The 13,328-nt window shown below is 37.8% G+C and overlaps 1 long non-coding RNA gene across 2 annotated transcripts; it reads left to right on the plus strand.

Annotated features, from left to right (window-relative positions):
- The first annotated feature begins 460 nt into the window (after nt 1–460).
- On the plus strand, nt 461–5,763 carry LOC131013465 (uncharacterized). Of its 2 annotated transcripts, none has more exons than XR_009097707.1 (3): nt 461–4,602; nt 4,931–5,001; nt 5,570–5,763. It is a non-coding gene; the product is annotated as an uncharacterized LOC131013465 (long non-coding RNA). The 2 variants fall into 2 exon arrangements; XR_009097708.1 differs by having other exon boundaries at nt 4,941–5,001.
- Nucleotides 5,764–13,328: the final 7,565 nt, after the last annotated feature.

The following is a 13,328-nucleotide window of genomic DNA, read 5'->3' on the forward strand; positions in this document are numbered from 1 at the left end:
ATGAGTTCTGGAACCTGGAGCAGATGGCTGGAACGACGAATGGGCATGACATGACTTTCAACTAACTGCTACGATATGCTCCATTCCTAGTGGATACTGACGAGAAATGCGCGGAAAAGTTCAGAAACGGATTGCGTCATGAGATATCGATTTTCTTAGCAAGTCAGGGAGGTCTCACTTATGCACAAACACTGAGCAGAGCTCTCACAATTGAGTCATTGCTACCAAGCTAATGAGGAAAGAAGAATGTCAGACTTTCTTAGTCAATTTGACTGGAAAACCAAAATCAAAGGAAAACGACTGAAGAAGTTCCAGTTGTTCGAGATTTCAAAGATATTTTTCTCGAAGAATTACTCGATTTGTCACCAGACCGATAACTAGAATTTATAATTGACCGAGAACCTCGAGCAGCTCTAGTGTCGAAGGCACCATATAGAATGGCCCCGCCAGCTCTACAAGAATTAATGGTGCATCTACAAGGATTATTAGACCTAGGTTTCATACAACCTAGCGTATCACCGTGGGGAGCATCGGTCCTATTCGTCAAGAAGAAATATGGTTCGCTAAGAATGTGTATTGATTATAAGGAAACTGAACATGCTTACGATAAAGAATAGATATCCTCTTCCGAGGATAGATGATCTGTTTAATCAGCAGAAAGGAACCGGTGTCTTTTCCGAGATTGACTGATGGTCTGGTCACCATCAGCTCAACATGAAAATGGAAGACATTCCAAATACAACATTTCGAACACGTTACAGACATTATAAGCTCACGATGATACTTTTGGATTAATGAATGCCCTAGCTGTTTTCATGGATATGATGAATAGAGGATTCTATCTCGATAGATTCGTCTTAGTGTTAATTGATTATATCCCCATATACTTTAAGACTGAAGAACAACACGAAGAACACTTGTGCATCGCACTCAAGACTTTGCGGAACAAGAGACTATTCGCCAAATTCAGCAAGTGTAAGTTTTGGTTGAAAGAAATGATGTTCTCGATCACATCGTGTCGACTGAAGGAATCAAAGTGGACCCTGCCAAGGTCGAAGCAACCAAGGAATGAAGACACCATTTAACGTCAATGAGATCAGGAGTTTCCTCGATCTAGCAAGTTACTACAGAAGATTTATCGAAGGATTCTCGAAATTGGCTAGGCCAATGACTCAACTTTTGAGAAAAAGGGACTAAGTATGTTTGGTCTGAAGCTTGTGAACAAAGTTTTAAGAAACTCAAGACGAGGCTAACTACTGCACCAGTGTTAGCAATACCAGAAGAAAATGAAGGATTCGTGGTGTACACTGATGCCTCGAAACTAGGATTGGGTTGCGTGTTGATGCAAAATCAGAAAGTGATAGCATACGCGTCTCGTCAACTGAAGCCCCATGAGCTGAACTACCCAACTCATGATTTAGAGCTTGCTACCGTCGTGCACGCGCTGAAAATTTGGAGACACTACCTCTATGGAGTTAAGTGTGAGATATTTACATATCATAAGAGTTTGAAGTACTTCTTCAAGCAAAAGGATTTGAACGTCAGACAACAAGGATAGCTGGATTTAGTAAAGAATTACGACTGCACCATCAATTACCATCTTGAGAAAGCAAACGTGGTGGCAGACGCCCTGAGTCGAAAGACCAGAGAAAAACTTGAATATCTTATTACTCAACAGGAGAAGTTAGTACGTGATTTGGTTGCACTTAATTTGAAAATAGTACACCCCCAAACACCATATTAAGCTGCATAGCTGCCCTAGAATTATCCCAGATCTGCGAACCAGAATCATTGAGGCCCAAAGAAAAGATTGGTTTTTGAAAAAAGATGCGACTCGCAGCAAGATCAAGCGAACCCAAGGGATTCACAGAAGATAAGGATAATGCCTTGAAGTTTGAAAACAGACTATGAGTGCCACACAACGAAGGGCTGAAGAATGAGATTATGAGTGAAGCACACGACACGCCATATATAGCCCACCCGGGGAGCACGAAGATTTATCAAGACTTGAAGAAAATATTCTGGTGGAAAGGAATGAAGAGAGATATAGCACTATTCGTAGAACGGTACCCTGCATGCCAACAAGTCAAAGCACTACACCAGAAACCCTATGGGACATTGCAACCACTACCAATCCCCGAATAGAAGTGGGAGCATATCAACATGAATTTTGTGGTAAGCTTACCACGATCAGCGCGTGGAAACAATGCCATTTGGGTGATTGTAGATCGCCTGTCGAAGTTAGCGCACTTCCTTCCCATACAAATGACCTTTGGGATGGAAAAGCTTGCAAAGTTATATGTCAAGGAAATTGTGCGCCTTCACGGTGTACCAGTATCAATCACATCTGATCGTGATTCCAGATTCACGTTAAGATTTTGAAGGAGCTTGCAAGAAGCTATGGGCATCAAACTAAACTTCAGCACGACCTACCACCTCCAAACAGACGGCCAATCGGAGCGAACAATTCAAATATTAGAAGACATGATTCGAGCAATTGTTGCAGACAAAGGTGGAAATTAGGAGGACTTACTACCTCTCGTAGAATTTGCCTACAATAACAGCTACCAGACAACAATTGGAATGACCCCTTACGAGGCACTATATGGGCGAAAATGCAGATCGCCACTTTACTGGGATGAAGTAGGCGAACGAAGGCTGTTAGGATCAGAACTAGTTCAGCAGATGATCGAAGAAGTTGACCAGATTAAGCAAAAGATCAAAGAAGCACAAGATAGATAACAATCATATACTGATACACGAAGAACTGAACTAGAGTTCAATGTTGGGGATTGACTCTTTCTCAAAATTTCCCCTACAAAAGGAGTTATTCGTTTTGAAAGTAGAGGTGAATTAAGACCCCACTATATAGGACCTTTTGAGATCCTAGATAGAGTCGGAATGCAGCCTATAGGTTGGCAATACCACCTAGCATTGGGAACATGCACAATGTGTTTCACGTTTCGCAATTACGAAAGTATGTGTTTGGTCCAAAACACGTAATAAAGAATGATGAATTAGTTCTAGCCCAAGATCTGAGCTATAAAGAGAATCTCGTACAAATACTTGATCGAAAGATTCAAGTTTTAAGAAACAAGCAAATTCCCTTGGTTAAAGTGCTTTGACACCACCATGGGGTAGAAGAAGCAACGTGGAAACTGGAAGAGAAGAAGAAACCTCAATACCCCGAATTAGACTACCAAGGTATGTAAATTTCGGGGACGAAATTTTTTTAAGGGGGGAGGTATGTGACATCCCGTCCTTTTCATAGGAAATATTGAAGACCTTTAATATTAAAATACTATTGATACACGCCCGGTATTTAATAAATTATATTATTTTAAAGAGATTTTATAAATTGAAGTTCATTACTATTATTTTATTGATCAAATGCCTTGAGCCGTTATTAAGGTATATGAAAAATATTTTCACAAGTATTTATTTATTTTTCCATTCTATTTAGTTATTTATCTATTTATTGGGCCTCAAGCCCAATAATATATATTTGTGAGTTATTAAATTTTCTTGGGCCTCCAACCCAAAATTATGTGAGATCAATAGTGGCCCAAACCCAAAATTTGGATGTCAGTGTGAGAGGCTGAGTGACGAGCAGCGAGAATTGATACATTTTTCTTTTTCCCCAAGAATTCTACAGTGTCGATTATTATTTTTTTTTCAAAAGCTTTGGCTTATTTTCAGCCACACCACCTTATTGTTTAGTTAAGATTCGCCACACCCACAAACATTCCCCATCCACGCACTTTCTAATCTCACCCATTCAATTTTTCTTTCGTTCAATTACTTTTCAACCTGCAGAAATGAGCTTCACTTTTTATCGGATGAAATCAACAACAGCATCTGTCAATATTTCATTTCCTTATAACTTCAAAGTTTCAGACACACAAAATACCAAAAATCAAATCTTTACTTCTAAAATTTCTCATCTTTTACATCTGAATTCCTTTCCTTTTGTTCCTCCGGTGAGTGAGAGTCGAGGATTCGATGAGAGGGAAGAGTGGGGCTGTCCGAGCTTGACGCGGGCTGTCAAGGCCGCGGCTGCCGGCGCTGCATGCGTGGCAGCAGCCCGCCGGCCACTCGCGGCGAAGGCAGACAGACTCGGAGCAAGGCGGCGAAGTCCCGGGCGGCTGAACGAGGTGGCGCGGCCGGAGGCCAGGCGCCACTAACGCGGCCGAGAACGGAGCAGCAGCAGCAGCAGCAGTGATGGCGGCGCTCCTTCCTTGGCCGTCTGCTGTCGGGTACGCAAGAAAGAGAGATAGGGGCAGATGGGAGGTGGTGAGCGAGATGGTATGGTGAGAGAGGGAAGGCGTTGGGTGAGGGAGGCGTCGGAGCCGGCGATTCTCGCCGGGGTTGGAGCAGGCGGTGGATCTGTGGAGGGAGAAGAGGCGTGAGATGGAAAGAGAGAGAGAAAGAGGGTGATGGCAGAGGCGGACTCCGGTGGTGGTTTCCCCGGGTAGCGGCGGCGGCGGCGGAAATTCTGGGAGGAAGGGAGAGAGACGGTGAGTTCTGAGAGAAAAGGGGGAGAACCGTATGAGGGAGAAAGTGAGAGATGTGTCTTTTTGTTTTTATTTTTCTTATGTTTAGGTATTCTTTAAAAGAAAAGGTTTGACTTTCATTATTGGACTTTGAAATTGGGCTCTCATCTATTTTAAACAATGGGCCGATTCTTTTAAAGTGTGTTGGGCTGTAATTATTTATTTAATCGGGCCTACAAGTGATTTCATTAATTTTCACTAACTTTATCAGTTTTTCTCTCGAAATTAAAGTTTTATATTTATTAAGTTATTAATTATGTATTAGTAGTTTTAAGATTCACTCAAAGAGATTATTAATTCGGGCAAAGTGTATCAATAGTTAGCAATTTCCTTTACTTAGAAATTAGAATGACACCTCGAGACTTATTTAAGAATAGATTCTTGTAGGTTCGGGTGACTAAGGGCAGTGAAGCTTCAAGCGAGCCAAGTATCGAATCTCCACTTTGAGGTGGGCTTTATTTTACAAATGTATCTTGAGTTATATGAGCTCTGATATTTCATGAAAGTTAATTGTTTATCCAATATAAATGTTTTTATGTGCGTTCTGTATTGTTTAATGCTCGCATAAGCATCGATCGAGATTCTCATTTGACCTAACACGTTAGATGAGGATTGTGTACACAAGGTTAGTTGCTCAATGGGTTGATCGCCATTTGGGCACTAACGAAGCTAAGCAGGCGTTATAAGGGTGCTCCTGGACACGTTCCAAGCACAGATGATGATGTGTTCCGTCTGGGTAGCGTCCCGGGTTCACTTAAGCGGCGGTAAGCGATCCGACGGTGGTTAAGTCCCGGGATCATAAGCAGCGAGTAACAATCAAATGTCACATGGCGCGCCACTTAATGAGAAAAATGTTTTGTCATGCTTAGAAGTAGATTTCTATTTTTAAAACCTTCTAAGTTATGATTATGATATTGGATAAACTGCTCTATTTAATTATTTCATAAAATATCTTGCAAACTCCTGTTCACTGAGTACACTAGTACTCAGCCCAAATTATTTTCAAAAATTTTCAGGTTGATTGGTTGGTGCGGACGGAGCTGAGGCTAGGGTTCCACGCTGTCTTTTGCTTCCGCTAAACGATTAGCTTGCTATCTTGTCTTTCAATCTCCTAAACTAAGAACTTCTATTATATGGTAAAATATTATCTCGTTGAGCTTAGACCCTTAATTCGTATTTCAATTAATGAAGCCATCATTGATTGTGATCAGAGTCACGAAACTAAACTTATGCGCTCCTGGAGAGTTGAATCTTGTTAATTGATTATATCGCTCAATGCCCATTCGTTTATTTTATTTTATCTTTATTAATCTCTTCGAAACACAGATACCTAATATTTTGGGTAAATCTTCATAATTGATCTGCTCCTATTACATTATTTTCTTATTTCTTTTGTTTGGGAAGTTGGGTCGTTACAGAGTGTCCCACTCCAAATGTCTCATACTCTTTTTGACAATACACTCTCTCTCTATACTTAATATTTAAACAATTTCCACCAACTTACTTTATTTACTTTATACCCACTTTATCCACTTTATACACATTAATTTCTTAATCTCCGTGCCCAAAAGTAAGGGGACATTTGGAGCGGGACGGAGGGAGTATTAATATCAGTACACACCGACAAGAGCGGACGAACCCCCTCCTAAATCTTGACTTTATATATATATATATATATATATATATATATATATATATATATATATATATATATATATATATATATATATATGGAGAGGTTCAAATAAGAACCACTAAATAAAATTAGAACGGAGAACCATTTTAAGCCATTCGATCATCAAGATCTACGGTGGATGCATCATCTTGGTGGATGAATGCAGATTCTGGGTTCGAATCCTGAAGGGAGCAAAATTTTTATTATTTTCGGATGCATTAAATTTAATAGCGAATGCATTAATTTATATAGCAGATGCATTGATTTTAATGGTTCTTATGTTCTCACGATAAGTGTGGTTCTCATTATAACCACACCCTATATATATATATATATATATATATATATATATATATATATATATGAGAAAATTAATACTCCCTCCTCCGTCCCTGAAATAAGATCCTCTTTAAGGACGGCACGAATTTTAAAGAAAAGTGGTAAAGTGTATTGATAGTGAAAAGAAATGTGTTATAATTAGTATTGGGAGTGATGAAAAGGTGAAAAGTGTTATAATTAGTATTGAGAATGGTGAAAAGTAAGAATAAATAAAGTACTATTAGTGGTGGGGTATTGTCCCAAAATAAAAAGAAGGAAAGATGAACTTATTTGAGGGACGTCCCAGAAAGGAAAAATATGAACTTATTTCAGGGACGAAGGAAGTAATATACTATGCTCTAATAATAATAACAATAAATCTATGCAGCCACATTGTGGCCACCCACACACTAATATAATAAGGATAATCTTGATTTATTTAATTTATTTTTTAAAATAAAAATAGGATTTAGTTATTTTATTATATTCTCTACATTGTACTTTTTTTTTGCATTTTTTATTTTTAATTTATTTTTAATAAAAATAAAAAATTTACCAAAAAATTACAAAAAAATAATTATAATGTAGAGAATATGATAAAATAATTAAATCTTATTTTTATATAGAAAATAAGTTAAATAAATTAAATTATTTTCTACTTAGGTAAATTGTGGGTGGCGACAATGTGGCTGTTTAGCATTACTCTAATAATAATACTCCCTCCGTCCAGACTATTCTGAAACAAAACTTTTGGACACAAGATTTAAAAAAATTAATGTTTTGCGTGTTAAATATGGTAGGTGAAAATGTGAATAAAGGAAAAAAAATTGCCAAATAAGAAAATGTCTTAAAATAGATGTGATGCTCAAAAAGGAAATTGTCTCAAAATAGATGAGACAGAGGGAATAATAATAATAATAATAATAATAATAATAATAATAATAATAATAATAATAATAATAATAATAATAATAATAATAATAATAATAATAATAATATTTTATAATAATAGTTTGTTAAATTTAAAGCATTTTTTTTATCTCATTTCACTTTCTTAATTAACCTTTAATGATGAATTTGAGTCCATCATTGAGTTAAGTAAGATTATGAAGTAAAATTAGTTTATCTTTATAGAAAATAGAGTATTTATTTTAAAATACGTGTAGAAGTAGTTATTTTTGTGTTTTCAATGTATAGTTGTTGAATCAATAGAAAAAGAACATTTGTGTATTAATATACTCCATTTGTCCCAACTAATTAATTTAATCAATATTTTTTTTGGGCCGTCTCAACTAAGTTGAACAATTTCCTTATATGGAATAATATTAGCAAGGAAACATTTAATCACTTATTCACTTTATCACCAAACACATTTAAAACACTAGTTTCTTAAATTTTGTGTTTAAAAAAAGTTGATCATTTTAACTGGGACGAAGAGAGTAGTAAATAACTAAATTATAATTCTAATTTCGTTTCAAAAAAAAAAATATATAATTCTAATTTCAGTAAGATTCTAGTTGGAAATAAAAAACGATAAGTTTAGTCTCCTGCAAGTATTTGGAAGCTGCATGTTTCAATAAGTTCAGTTTCTCTGTCGTGAAATCTTGGATCCATCCCTGCACATTCATGGGAATATTTTCTATCTATCGATTTATATTAACTAACTAAAAGAAGTACTCCTCCATTAAATTTCGAAAATCTCCAAGAATATACAGTTTGATTATTATCAATATTGGTTTCTCAATTGCTTTTTCTTTTTATTTATTTGAGCAGGCAGTATTTTATATATGTGAATTATGTTACAATGTCATTTACCAGAAAAAAGTCACCACTATATATGAACTTATTATCAACTCGTGTTGAGGCCGCTAAAATATTATTATTGGCATATCGTAAAACGACTACATGAAGAATAATTTAAATATGCCTTTGCTTTTATAGAAATAACCTATATATTGTAAAAACTTTGACTATGGAAATGATCGCTAATGAAACCCGATGAACATAGAATTCTTTTATATTGTTAATCTATATAATATATAAAAGAGGAGTTTTTTTCCCTCCATGTTTTCTTTCTCTTTTTCTCTATCTTCTTCCACCAAAATTTTTACTATTTTTTCTATTTATTTTTTAATAATTTAGTTATTTTTCTAAACATCATCAAATTTGATTCATGAAAAAAAATCAATATGTATCTTAAATTTAATATAGTATAAAAATTATCAAAAATGAATTTAAAATGAATAATTAAGTTATGAAAAATTTAAAATATTTTATTTTCTGTCTCCTCATTAAAAATTTACAACTTTTTATTTATGTTTATATGTGAAAAATATTTATTATGATTAATAATACTATATAATAATATGCATAATGCAAATTTTCATTATCGAATCATTTTTAAATTTATTTAATAACTATAATATCATTAAACTTTGTATAAATTGAAATTTTATATTTTTAAATTGAGAATTGTATTGAGTAACTGATGTGAATTATTATAATTTATTTTTAAAACATATTTTGTATTTTTTATATTATTTTATTATTTTATTTATTTATTATTTAAATTTATCATTTAATTTCGATGTCTATCGTGCATCGCACGAATGGGCATATACTAGTTTGAATGATGGGAGAAATGATAATTAGGGTCGCTTTAATTCACCTATCTATTGACGACAAATTACCTCATATTAAATGAGATTTTATTAAAAAAGAGAAGAAAAGAAATCAGACCTAAAACCCTTGAGCTGGAAACTAAGGGCCGAGCCTCATTAAAACCCTTTTAAGGCAAACCCAAACGGAAAAATCCTTAAAAGGGAAAAAGAGTGCTCGTCTAAAAGAGACTGCGAGGGAGCGGAGAAGAGACAGCTTCAGAAGTTCCGGCCTAACCATCACCCCTAAGCCGCTCGGCTCCCAAACGCAGCGAAAGCAAACAAAAAAAAACGAAAGAAACAAAAAAACCAGCAAAAGAAATAGAACAAAACCACACCGTTCCACCAAACGAAAATACCAACGAAGACGGACCTCAAGAGAACCAGCCTGGCGAAACACTAAAACGGAACCGCAGAGATCCACCCAAAACCCAGCAGAACACGTCAACCCCGGCCGAGAACACCTGCTCTCATGCCCATTCTAGCACGCCCCATGCATCAAGGATGTCCGACGACATACTCTGTTAAGATCCTGCTCTAGAAGAAAGAAGGTGATAGAACACCATGACTACCGTTCATCAACGACCCGAACAACGGAGCCATAAAAAAACTCGACGCCGACGCAACAACAAACAACGCCGCGGAGCTTCCCAGACGAACCAAAACTCACAACCCCAGTTCCGAGCGCACCCGGAAGCTGAGAAAAGGCCCTGAGCTTAGTCCCTAAACTATCTCCAATCGACAATCCAGAAAAAAAAAACCACACAAAAAATCCAATTTGCAAGAAGAACCCAAAGCCCCGACCAGATGTTTGTGAAAAAGCCAAGTTTGTCAAAACAGAAATGATGCGGCCCCTCCAAACAAAGACACCAGCCAAGGAGGGAGTCAGCATGAATATCAACAGAAAAGGGTGATAGAACACCATGGCTCCCGTTCATCAAAGACCCGAACAACAGGACCAAAAACTCGACGCCGACGCATCTGCCAGTAACGTCGCGGAGCTTCCAAAACGAACCAAAGCTCATAGCCTCAGCTCCGAGCGCACCCCCCCGGAAACTGAAAAAAGGCTAAGAGATTAGTCCCTAAACCCCCGCTCCTGTCAAACCATCTCATACCCGCACAGAACCTCCATCTTCTGTCAAACACCCAAAACACATACCAAGTGTTTGTGAAAAAGTCCAGGCAGCCAACAAGCAAGTAAAGCTCCTGCCACATGCAAAGACCAATCATCCGCGAATGCGTATATGGCTGTGAGTGGCCATGTCCATCCTGACCGCCTTTTTGATGGCCTCGACCTCGTGCGGCCACCACCCCTCCATCATGTTTTGATTGGCCATAATATCCGCTGGTTTGTTGCCTTCCCGATAAATATGCGTAACCCGAAGATTAAAATTTTGCAACAGACCAAGAGTATACTTCCAAGAAGCAAAAAATCTCCACGGCACGTTAGAAGATCGAGAATTCAAAACGTGAGTCACATAAGCAGAATCTGCTTCAATCCATAAATGGTGCCAACCCCTGCTATGAGCAATTTGAATTGCAATAATGACGGCAAAAAGTTCCGCCTCAAAAGCATATCCAATCCCCGCCCGGTAATGAAAACATCCTCTGACCCAAGCGAAATGATCTCGAAAGACCCCACCAGCAGCGATATTTCCCGGAGCTCCCATTGCTGAACCGTCCGTATTAACTTTAATCCAGGGAGATGCCGGCGGCCACCAGTGAACAGAAATGAAAGTCGGAGGAGCAGTCGCTCTAGTCTTAACGCTAATTCTACGAAGAATGAGATAATCAGACCAAGTGTTTTTCATGTGGCCAATCTTCTCAAAAAAGTCCATCTCTTTGAAACCAATCTTTACCATTTTGAGCAAACGGATTTTTGAGAAAACATGATTCTCAAAGATGCAATCATTCCGAAGAGTCCAGATAGCCCAAATAAGAGTAAGAATTCCAGCCTTCCAACAGGAGTTAACTTGGGAACTAAACTTCATATTCCAAGCAATAGACAAGAAGTTATGAATTCCTAGAATATGATCTGACGGACCAAAATTAAACCAATCTAAGAACTCCAGCCAAACAGCATTGACAAGATTACAATTCCAAAAAATGTGATCAATAGATTCATCAGCAGAAAAACAGAAAGGGCAATGATTCGGCGTGATTAATCCTTGTTTAATAAGTCTATCACAAGTTGGCAGACGATTGTGGAGAATACGCCACCCTACAAGAGAGCGTCTCATGGGGATGAAGTTTTCCCAAATCCAAGAGCCCCAACTGACTTGCGGAAAACGATGGCAGCTATTAGCATGAGCAAGCGCAGAAGTAACTTTCCTATGGACGGAATTCTTCCAGAATCTAGTGTCAGTATCCGATCCAATAGGAAGAAGGAGAATATCACAAATGATGTCCGAAAACTTGTTGATAAAGCTTTGAGTAAAATGCCAAATCCCTTCATAGAAATAATCGGCCACCGAAAAAGTAAGAGACTCGCAAAGAAAGTAAGGAATGCCGCACTTTTCTGCAATTCTATAACCAAGCCAATCATCTCTCCAAAAATTCGTGTTCTCTCCGTTGCCAATGTAGCTATAAGAGTCATGAACAAGATCCGAGACCTCAGGCTGAATTCCGAGCCAAATAGTAGAGCTTACGTTATTACGAGCTTGACATAAATCATTCAAGTACCGCTCCTTAAGCAAAGTAAAACCAAACTCCTTTCCATGAATGAGGTTCCATGTCAATTTCATAAGAAAACATTTATTGAGCAACGCAAATGATCGCAAGCCCAACCCACCTTCCTCTTTAAGAGAACAAACTCTATCCCAGCTAACCGTACAGCTAATCGTACAACTGCCACGCTTTCTCGTGTCACCTGACCATAAAAAGTTCCGGCAAAGTTTATCAAGATTATCAATGAGCGATCTTGGCCATCTATATATCATCATGGAATGAGTTGCCGAGCTTTGAATAACCGATTTTATAAGACATAACCTGCCCGCCATCGAAAGTTGAATACCTTTCCATCTTGAAAACTTGGAGACAATACGATCGTGAATAGCTCGCAAATAAGAAGATCTAACTCTGCCAATAAAAATAGGAACTCCCAAATAGGTGAAAGGCATGCTACCAACTGCAAAACCCAAGTGTCGATTAATGCATCTTCGCAAACCCGTGCTAACCTTATCCGTGTAAAACACATGCGACTTAGAAGTAGACACTTGCTGCCCCGATATAGATCCATAGTAATCCAAGATTTTTTTCAAAATTTTAGCATTATGATCAGACGCCTTACAGAAGACCAAAATGTCGTCCGCGTAGAAAAGATGTGTAGGGAAATTCTGCCTCCGATTGAACTTCATAGGATGGAAATGCCCGGAAGTAACGCAGTTGTGAAACAACGCACTAAGAACATCTTTCGCAATACCAAATAAAATGGGAGAAAGAGGGTCCCCTTGTCTCACCCCTCTGGAGCAGCCAAAGTAACCACAAATTTGCCCATTGTAGAGGATCGACAGCTTAGCAGAGTGCAATATAACTTCAATCCAGCGAATGAACTTACTATCGTAGCCTCCAACTTTCAAGACATCCAAGAGAAAATCCCAGCGGAGAGTGTCAAAAGCTTTCGTGATGTCAATCTTACAAGCCATATTCATTCCTCCTCCGGAGCGCTTCATACAATTAACTCCTTCCGAACCCAACATAATACAATCGTGTATAGCTCTACCACTTATAAAACCGAATTGATTTGGCGAGACACAATTTTCAGCCACAACATTCAGTCTCTTGGCTAAAATTTTGGAAATTATTTTGAAGAAAAAGTTGGACAAAACAATAGGCCGAAGATCAGTGACCGAGATAACATTCTCTTTCTATGGAATCAAGATGAGAGTGTTGGAGTTACATCCAGTGGGCAAATAAGAATGTATGAAGAAAGCACGAACACCCTGCCAGATGTCCATCTTTATGATGTTCCAACAAAACTGAAAAAACTTTCCCATAAACCCATCTGGACCTGCAGCGCTATTGACGTCCATATCAAAGACAGCAGCGGTTATTTCCTCATCATCTGGAATTTTTACCAACATCTCGTTGAGGCTATCTGGGACCACATGGTCAATCACAGCCTCA

This window comes from Salvia miltiorrhiza, chromosome 2, assembly GCF_028751815.1.
Source record: "Salvia miltiorrhiza cultivar Shanhuang (shh) chromosome 2, IMPLAD_Smil_shh, whole genome shotgun sequence".
NCBI classification, from domain to species: Eukaryota; Viridiplantae; Streptophyta; class Magnoliopsida; order Lamiales; family Lamiaceae; genus Salvia; species Salvia miltiorrhiza.